This window comes from Triticum dicoccoides, chromosome 5B (genome assembly GCF_002162155.2).
Source record: "Triticum dicoccoides isolate Atlit2015 ecotype Zavitan chromosome 5B, WEW_v2.0, whole genome shotgun sequence".
NCBI classification, from domain to species: Eukaryota; Viridiplantae; Streptophyta; class Magnoliopsida; order Poales; family Poaceae; genus Triticum; species Triticum dicoccoides.
This window is the reverse complement of record NC_041389.1, coordinates 548,515,746-548,526,812: the sequence shown is the minus strand read 5'-3', so window position 1 is coordinate 548,526,812 and position 11,067 is coordinate 548,515,746.

Genomic DNA, 11,067 nt, shown 5'->3' with positions numbered 1-11,067 from the left:
AGAGATCACAAAGCAAAACTCAAAACTACCTGATACTAAAACTTCAATCTACTAGATCAAGATATTACTAAAAGGATCGATCTAAGTAAAATGGTAAAGATAGGAGTGTGATGGTGATATAATACCGGGGCACCTCCCCCAAGCTTGGCAGTTGCCAAGGAGAGTGCACATACCCATGTGATTATGTCCTTGGAGGTGATGGAGGTGGTGATGATGATGGTGGATAGTCGCACATCGAGCGTAAAAGCTCCTCCAACTTGCGGATATTGCCCTTGAGTCTGGCGATATGATCCTTCAGCAAAACATTCTCATGTGTGAGATACTTGTTTTATATGCGAGCTAACTCATTCATCTTGAAAGCTTCAAGCTCAGTTGGAGTAAAGAGGTTAGGTAAGGGTTGAGGGATGTCTTCTTCTTTCACCGCCGGAGCTTGAACCTCCATGGCCTTCTTGATCCCTTCATCATTGTCGATCTCTTCCAGTTCTTCTCTTTTCAGCTCTATCTTCAATAGCCAAGCATCCTTGTCTTCATTGTTGAAGGAGGGTGACGTCATGCTGCTCTAGATCTGCAACAGAAACAGCTCGAAACAAAAACAGAGGATATTTGCGTGATACGGTGGTCAAAACCTTCGGGAGTTTATATAATGAACTTTTACTGACCAAAATATGTAACGTGCAAGAAAACAGAGTCTGAGGGGCACACGAGGTGGCCACGAGACAGGGGGTGCGCCTAGTAAGGGTGGGCGCGCCCTCCACCCTCGTGGAGGCCTCGTGTCCTTCCCGGACTACTTCTTTCTTCCTAAAATTCTTCAATATTCCAAAATTGATAAAAAAATGGCATTAGAATTGTTTTGGAGTCGGTTTACTTACCGTACCATATACCTATTCCTTTTCTGAGTCTGGAACGTTTTGGACAGTGTCCCTTATGTATTCCTCCGGGGTTACGGTTTCAATAATATTGGTTTCAACATTGATAGGATTACCTGATATATATAATGTTTAATTCTTTGACCGTTCACCACCCTCGGACTTGTGCCTTCAAAGTTGTTGATTTTTATGGCACCAGAACGATAGACCTCCTCGATAATATAAGGACCTTCCCATTTAGAGAGGAGTTTTCCTGCAAAAAATTTTAAACGAGAGTTGAATAATAACACATAATCACCTACGTTAACTTCTGGCTTTTGTATCCTTTTGTCATGCCAGTGTTTGACTTTTTCTTTGAATAGCTTGGCATTCTCATAGGCTTGGGTTCTCCATTCATCAAGTGAGCTAATATCAAACAACCTCTTCTCACCGGCAATTTTGAAGTCATAGTTGAGCTCTTTAATAGCCCAATATGCTTTATGTTCAAGTTCAAGAGGTAAATGACATGCTTTTCCATAAACCATCTTATACGGAGACATACCCATAGGATTTTTGTATGTAGTTCTATAGGCCCATAATGCATCATCAAGTTTTTTGGACCAATTCTTTCTAGATCTATTGAAAGTCTTTTGTAAAATTAATTTGAGCTCTCTATTGCTCAACTCTACTTGACCACTAGACTGCGGATGATAATGAGATGTGATTCTATGATTAACATCATACTTAGCAAGCATCTTAAGGAAAGCACCATGAATAAAATGTGAACCACCATCAGTCATAAGATATCTTGGGACTTCAATCCTCGGAAAAATAACTTCTTTGAGCATTTTAAGAGAAGTGTTATGATCAGCACTACTAGTTGGAATAGCTTCTACCCACTTAGTAACGTAATCAACAGCAACCAAAATATGTGTATAACCATTAGAGGCAGGAAAAGGTCCCATATAATCAAAGCCCCAAACATCAAAAGGTTCAATAAAAAGAGAATAACTCATATGCATTTCTTGACGTCTACTAATATTACCAATTCTTTGACATTCATCGCAAGATAAGACAAACTTACGAGCATCTTTGAAGAGAGTAGGCCAATAAAAACCAGATTGCAGTACCTTATGTGCAGTTCTATCTCCAGCGTGGTGTCCTCCATATGACTTAGAGTGACACTTGCATAGGATCTGTTCCTGTTCATGCTCAGGTACACAACGTCTAATAACACCATCTACTCCTTCTTTATAAAGGTGTGGGTCATCCCAGAAGTAATGTCTTAAATCATAAAAGAACTTTTTATTTTGCTGGTATGTGAAACTAGGTGGTATAAATTTAGCAACAATGTAATTAGCATAATCACCATACCAAGGAGCAGTGCGAGAAGCACTAAAGACCGCTAATTGTTCATCAGGAAAGCTATCATCGATAGGCAGTGGGTCATCAAGAACATTCTCTAACCTAGACAAGTTGTCTGCAACGGGGTTCTCAGCTCCCTTTCTATCAATAATATGCAAATCAAATTCTTGGAGCAAGAGAACCCATCTAATGAGTCTAGGGTTAGCATCTTTCTTTTCCATAAGATATTTAATAGCAGCATGATCAGTGTGAATAGTAACTTTGGAATCAACAATATAAGGTCTAAACTTATCACATGCAAACACAACTGCTAAGAATTCTTTTTCTATAGTAGCATAATTTCTCTGGGCAGTATCAAGAGTCTTACTAGCATACTGGATAACATTCAATTTCTTATCAACTCTTTGCCCTAGAACAGCACCTACAGCATAATCACTAACATCACACATAATTTCAAAAGGTAAATTCCAATCAGGTGGCTGGACAATAGGTGCAGTGATCAAAGCTTTCTTAAGTATTTAAAATGCTTCTACACAATCATCATCAAAGACAAAAGGAATATCTTTTTGCAATAAATTAGTCAGGGGCCTAGAGATTTTAGAAAAGTCCTTAATGAACCTCCTATAAAAACCGGCATGACCAAGGAAACTTCTTATACCTTTTATGTCCTTGGGACATGGCATCTTTTCAATAGCATCAACTTTAGCTTTATCAACTTCAATACCTCTCTCGGAAATCTTATGCCCAAAGACAATGCCTTCATTAACCATAAAGTTGCACTTTTCCCAATTCAAGACGAGACTAGTGTCTTCACATATCTGCAAAACTCGATCAAGGTTGCTCAAGCAATCATCAAAAAAGGATCCATAAACGGAGAAGTCATCCATGAATACCTCACAAATCTTTTCATAAAAGTCAGAGAATATAACCACCATACATCTTTGAAAGGTAGCATGTGCATTACATAAACCAAAAGGCATACGTCTATAAGCAAAAGTATCGAAAGGGCAAGTAAAAGTAGTTTTAGATTGATCCTTAGCTGACACATGTATTTGAGAGAAACCAAAATAACCATCTACAAAGAAGAAATGTGTGTGTTTTGGTAGTCTTTCTAGCATTTGATCAATAAAAGGTAAAGGGTAATGATCTTTCTTAGTAACTTTATTTAACTTACAGAAATCAATTACCATCCTATAACCTGTAATAATTCTTTGCGGGATCAATTCATCTTTATCATTAGGAACGACAGTAATACCTCCCTTTTTGGGAACACAATGGACAGGTCTTACCCAATCACTATCAGCAACGGGATAAATTATACCTGCCTCAAGGAGCTTTAGTATCTCCTTTCTTACCACTTCTTTCATCTTGGTATTCAGTCGTCGTTGAGGATCTCTAACTGGTTTGGCACCTTCCTCTAAATTAATTTTGTGTTGGCATAACGTGGGACTAATGCCCTTAAGATCATCAAGAGTATATCCAATAGCAGCGCGGTGCTTCTTCAGAGTTTTCAATAATCTTTCTTCTTCTTGCTCTGAAAGGTTAGCACTAGTAATAACAGGATATATTTTCTTTTCATCAAGATAAGCATACTTAAGATTATCAGGTAATGGTTTTAGCTCAAACACGAGATCACCCTTGGGTGGAGGGGGATCCCCAAGAATTTCAACTGGAAAGTTATGTTTCAGCAAAGGTTCCTGTTTAAGGAACACTTCATCTATTTCCCTTCTTTCCTTCATAAACATATCATTTTCATAGTCAAACAAATATTGTTCTAACGAATCAGTGGGAGGCACGGCAATAGAAGCAAGACCAATAATCTCATCTTTACTAGGTGATTCTCTATCATGAAGTTGCCTAAGAAACTTAGCAAAATTAAACTCATGAGACATACCATCTAAACCAATTGTGACAGTATCCTTTTCACAATCAATCCTAGCATTAAATGTATCTAAACCAATTGTGACAGTATCCTTTTCTTGTTCTTATGGGGAACTAAGAACAAGAAAAACAGCAGGGTATTTAACCTTCGCACACAAGACTTCAACATCTCTAAAAATCCCAACTGGTGAAATAGTATCTCTATTGGCAAGCTTGATAGTAACATCAATACCTTCCAATTCAACGGGTGCAATGTCATGCATAATTTCTTTATATAAATCATAGGGTATTGCACTAGCACTAGCACCCATATCACATAAGCCATGATAACAATGATCTCCTATTTTAACAGAAATAACAGGCACGCCTACCACAGATCTATGTATCTTAGTATCTGGTCTAACAATATTAGCAGTCTCACCATAGAAATAAATAACATGCCCATCTAAATCATCATCCAAGAGATCTTTAACCATAGCAATACTAGGTTCAACTTTGATTTGCTCAGGAGGTGTATAAGTCCTAGTATTACTCTTACGAACAACAGTCGAAGTTTTAGCATGATCCTTTATCCTAATAGGAAAAGGAGGTTTCTCAACATAAGTAGTAGGAACAATAGGATCACTATAAGTGACAGTCTTTTCTTCAACTGTAATAGGTGCAACTACTTTTACTTCAATGGGAGGATTATATTTAAACCACTTCTCCTTAGGGAGATCAATGTGAGTAGAAAAAGATTCACAGAAAGAAGCTACTATCTCAAAGTCAAGTCCATATTTAGCGCTAACTCCACGAAAACATCAGTATCCATAAAAGATTTAACACAATCAAACTTAGGTGTCATACCTGACTCCTTACCATCGTCAGAACCCCAATCTTCAGAGTTACGTTTAATTCTTTCCAATAAGTCCCATTTGAATTCAATAGTCTTCAGCATATAAGAACCAGCACAGGAAGTATCGAGCATGTTGCAATCATTGAGAGAAAGCCGAGCATAAAAATTCTGAATAATCATTTCTCTGGAGAGCTCATGATTGGGGCATGAATATAACATTGACTTAAGCCTCCCCCAAGCTTGAGTGATGCTTTCTCCTTTGTGAGGCTAGAAATTATATATGTAATTACGATCACGATAAATAAGATGCATTGGATAGAACTTCTGGTGAAATTCCATCTTCAATCGTTTATAATTCCAAGATCCCGTATTATCACATAGCCTATACCATGTCAATGCATCTCCCTTCAAAGATAAAGGGAAGACCTTCCTTTTGACCACATCATCGGGAATACCTGCAAGCTTAAATAATCCACAAACTTCATCCACAAAGATAAGGTGTAAATTGGGATGCAATGTTCCATCTCCTGCAAATGGATTAGCTAGCAGTTTCTCTATCATACCCGAATGAATCTCAAAGTAAATATTTTCAAAAAGTTCAGTAGGTTGAGGAGCAACTCTTTGCTCTTCTGGTTGGGGTGAAGATACCCCAAACAAGCCCCTCAAAGGATTAGTTTCCATAGTGACAAGTAACAGAAAATTTTAGCACACTATATAAATGTTTCCTTACCAAGTTCCACTCACCAAAAGCGCTACACTCCCCGGCAACGGTGCCAGAAAAGAGTCTTGATGACCCACAAGTGTAGGGGATCTATCGTAGTCCTTTCGATAAGTAAGAGTGTCGAACCCAACGAGGAGCAGAAGGAAATGATAAGCGGTTTTCAGTAAGATTTTCTCTGCAAGCACTGAAATTGTAGGTAACAGATAGTTTTGTGATAAGATAAATTGTAACGAGTAACAAGCAATGAAAGTAAATAAAAGTGCAGCAAGGTGGCCCAATCCTTTTTGTAGCAAAGGATAAGCCTGGACAATTTCTAATAATGAGAAAAGAGCTCCCGAGGACACATGGGAATTATCGTCAAGCTAGTTTTCATCACGCTCAAATGATTCACGTTCAGTACTTTGATAATTTGATATGTGGGTGGACCGGTGCTTGGGTACTGCCCTTACTTGGACAAGCATCCCACTTATGATTAACCCCTATTGCAAGAATCCGCAACTACAAAAGAAGAATTAAGGTAAACCTAACCACGGCATTAAACATATGAATCCAAGTCAGCCCCTAACGAAGCAACGCATAAACTAGGGTTTAAGCTTCTGTCACTCTAGCAACCCATCATCTACTTATTACTTCCCAATGCCTTCCTCTAGGCCCAAATAATGGTGAAGTTTCATGTAGTCGATGTTCACATAACACCACTAGAGGAAAGACAACATACATCTCATCAAAATATCGAACGAATACCAAATTCACATGACTACTAAGAGCAAGACTTCACCCATGTCCTCAGGAACAAACATAACTACTCACAAAGCATATTCATGTTCATAATCAGAGGAGTAATAATATGCATTAAGGACCTGAATATATGATCTTCCACCTAGTAAACCAATTAGCATCAACTACAATGAGTAATCAACACTACTAGCAACCCACAGGTACCAATTTGTGGTTTGGATACAAGATTGGATACAAGAGATGAACTAGGGTTTTGAGAGGAGATGGTGCTGGTGAAGATGTTGATGGAGATTGACCCCCTCCCAATGAGAGGATCGTTGGTGATGACGATGGTGATGATTTCCCCCTCCCGGAGGGAAGTTTCCCCGGCAGAACAGCTCCGCTGGAGCCCTAGATTGGTTCCGCCAAGGTTGCGCCTCGTGGCGGCGGAGTTTCGTCCCGTAAGCTTGCCCACGACTTTTTCCAGGGTAAAAGCCCTCATATAGCAAAAGATGGACACCGGAGGGCCACCAGGGGCCCCAGGAGATAGGGGCACGCCCAGTAGGGGTGGGCGCACCCCCACCCTCCTGGACAGGGCGTGGGCCCCTTGAGGTGTTTCTTCCGCTCAATAATTCTTATTAATTCCAAAAATAAGTTTCGTGGAGTTTCAGGATTTTTGGAGCAGTGCAGAATAGGTTTCCAATGTTTGTTCCTTTTCCAGCCAGAATTCCAGCTGCCGGCATTCCCCCTCTTCATGGTAAACCTTGTAAAATAAGAGAGAATAGCCATAAGTATTGAGATATAATGTGTAATAACAGCCCATAATGCAATAAATAATGATATAAAAGCATGATGCAAAATGGACGTATCAATACACTAAGGAAATAATTGGGTACACCTTCTACCACAGATCTGAAGGCAAGATCTTTGTTGCTAAGAACGGAACCTTTCTAGAGAAGGACTTCCTCTCGAAAGAAGTGAGTGGGAGGAAAGTAGAACTTGATGAGATAATTGTACCTTCTCTCAATTTGTAAAATAGCTCATCCGAGAAATCCGTTCCCGTGATGCCTACACTAACTAGAGAGGAAGATAATGATGTTGATCATGAAGCTTCAGATCAAGTTGCTACAGAACCTCGTAGGTCAAACATGTAGAGCATGATCCGCACCAGAGTGGTACGGTAATCCTGTTCTGGAAGTCATGCTACTTAACCATGACAAACCGACGAACTATGAAGAAGCTATGATGAGCACAGATTCTGATAAATGGCTTGAGGCCATGAATTCTGAGATAGGATCCATGTATGAGAACAAAGTGTGGACTTTGGTGGATTTGCCCGATGATCGGCGACCCATAGAGAATAAATGGATCTTCAAGAAGAAGACGGACGCTAGTGGTAATGTTACTATCTATAAAGCATAATTTGTCACAAAAGGTTTTCGACAAGTTCAAGGAGTTGACTACGATGAGACTTTCTCACCCGTAGTGATGCTTAAGTCTATCCGAATTATGTTAGCAATTGCCGCATTTTATGATTATGAAATCTGGCAAATGAATGTCAAAACTGCATTCCTTAATGGATTTCTTAAGGAAGAGTTGTATATGATGCAACCAGAAGGTTTCGTCGATCCTAAAGGGGCTAACAAAGTGTGCAAGATCCAGCGATCCATTTATGGACTAGTGCAAGCATCTCGGAGTTGGAATATACGCTTTGATGAGGTGATCAAAGCATATGGTTTTATACAAACTTTTGAAGAAGCCTGTATTTACAAGAAAGTGAGTGGGAGCTCTATAGCATTCTAATATTATATGTGGATGACATATTGTTGATTGGAAATGGTGTAGAATTTCTGGATAGCATAAAAGGATACTTGAATAAGAGTTTTTCAATGAAAGACATCGGTGAAGCTACTTATATATTGGGCATCAAGATCTATAGATATAGATCAAGACGCTTGATAGTACTTTCACAAAGCACATACCTTAATAAAGTTTTGAAGAAGTTAAAAGTGGACCAGTCAAAGAAAGGAATCTTGCCTGTGTTACAAGGTGTGAAGTTGTGTCAGACTCAATGTCCGACCATTGCAGAAGATAGAGCAAATGAAAGTCATTCCATAGGTTCTATCATGTATGCTATGTTGTGTACCAGACCTGATGTGTGCCTTGCTATAAGTTTAGAAGGGAGGTACCAAAGTAATCCAGCAGTGGATCACTGGACAGCAGTCAACAACATCCTGAAGTACCTGAAAAGGACTAGGGATATGTTTCTCGTTTATGGAGGTGAAAAAAGAGCTTGTCATAATTGGTTATGTCGATGCTAGCTTTGACACTGATCCGGATGAATCTAAGTCACAAACCGGATACATATTTTTATTGAATGGTGGAGTTGTAAGTTGCTGCAGTTCCAAGCAGCGCGTCGGGGCGGGATCTATGTGTGAAGCGGAGTACATAGCTGCTTCGAAAGTAGCAAATGAAGGAGTCTGGATGAAGGAGTTCATATCCGATCTAGGTGTAATACTTAGTGCATCGGGTCTAATGAAAATCTTTTGTGACAATACTGGAGCAATTGCCTTGGCGAAGGAATCCAGATTTCACAAAAAGATCAAACACATAAAGAGACGCTTCAACTCCATCCGAGATTTGTTCAAGGAGGGAGACATAGGGATTTACAAAATACATATGGATCTGAATGTGGCAGACCAGTTGACTAACCCTCTTCCACGAGCAAAACATGATCAGCACCAAGACTCCATGGGTGTTAGATTCATTACAATGTAATCTAGATTATTGACTCTAGTGCAAGTGGGAGACTGGAGGAAATATGCCCTAGAGGCAATAATAAATTTGTTATTTTATATTTCCTTATTCATGATTTTTTATTATTATTCATGCTAGAATTGTATTAACCGGAAATTTCATACATGTATGAATACATAGACAAGACACCATGTCCCTAGTATGCCTCTACTTGACTAGCTCGTTGATCAAACATGGTTAAGTTTCCTAGCCATGGACATGTGTATTCATTTGATGAACGAGATCACATCATTAGTGGAATGATGTGATGGACAAGACCCATCTGTTAGCTTAGCATAATGATCGTTCAGTTTATTGCTACTTCTTTCTTCATGTCAAATATATATTCCTCCGACTATGAGATTATGCAACTCTCGAGCACCGGAGGAATACCTTGTGTTCTATCAACATCACAACAAAACTGGGTGATTATAAAGATGCTCTACAGGTATCTCCAAAGTTGTTTGTTGGGTTGGCATAGATCGAGATTAGGATTTGTCACTCCGAGTATCGAAGAGGTATCTCTGGGCCCTCTCGGTAATGCACATATATGAAGCCTTGCAAGCAATGTGACTAATGAGTTAGTTGCGAGATGATGCATTACAGACCGAGTAAATAGACTTGCCGGTAACGAGATTGAACTAGGTATGGAGATACCGTTATCGAATCTCGGGCAAGTAACATACTGATGACAAAGGGAATAACGTATGTTGACATAGCGGTTCGACCGATAAAGATCTTCGTAGAATTTGTGGGAACCAATATGAGCATCCAGGTTCCTCTATTGGTTATTGACCGGAGAGGTGTCTCGGTCATGTCTACATAGTTCTCGAACCCGTAGGGTCCGCACGCTTAACGTTCAATGACATTATGTATTATATGAGTTATGTGTTTTGGTGACCGAAGGTTGTTCTGAGACCCGGATGAGATCACGGACATGACGAGGAGTCTCGAAATGGTCGAGAGGTAAAGATTGATATATTGGAAGGTAGTATTCGGACACCGGAAGGGTTCCGGAGTGTATCGGGTACATGTCGGCGTACTGGAGGGGTTACCGGAACCCCCCGGTGGAAGATATGGGCCATAGGAGGGAGGCCCACCAGCCCACAAGGGGCTGGCGTGCCTTCCACCAGGGGGAAACCAAATAGGACAAGGGGTGGGGGTGGCGCCCCCCCTCCCCTTTCCATCTCCTCCTCCCTCTCCTTCCCCCTTTTCCCCTCCTGTAAAAGGAAGGGGTGGCGAATTGGACTAGAAGTCCAAGTGGGACTCCTCCCCACTTGGGGCGCGCCTAGGCCAGCCTCCTCTCCCTCCCTCCTTTATATACGGGGGGGGGGAGGGGGGGCTAGAGAACACAGCAATTACTCCAATCCGTGTGCGGTGCCCCCTCCACAGTTTACGCCTCCGGTCATATTCTCACGGTGCTTAGGCGAAGCCCTGCGCGGATCACATCACCATCACCGTCACCACGCCGTCGTGCTGACGGAACTCATCTACTCCTTCGACCATCTACTGGATCAAGAGCTCGGGGGACGTCATCGCACTGAACGTGTGCAGAACTCGGAGGTGCCGTACGTTCGGTACTCGATCGGTCGGAACGAGAAGACGTTCGACTACATCAACCGTGCTAAGTAAACGCTTCCGCTTTCGGTCTACGAGGGTACGTGGACACACTCTCCCCCTCTCGTTGATATGCATCTCATAGATATATCTTGCGTGAGCGTAGGAATTTTTTTGAAAATGCATGCTACGTTTCCCAACATACTATTCATCAAATGCAAAGACAGATGGGGCCTTGAGTGCAATAGTAACCTATCAAGCAAAGATAAAATTTTGTCTTAGTGATGAACGGTGCAAGAGCATGGGCAATTGCTCAACAGGTAAAAGTTGCGTATATATAAGAGTTTGAC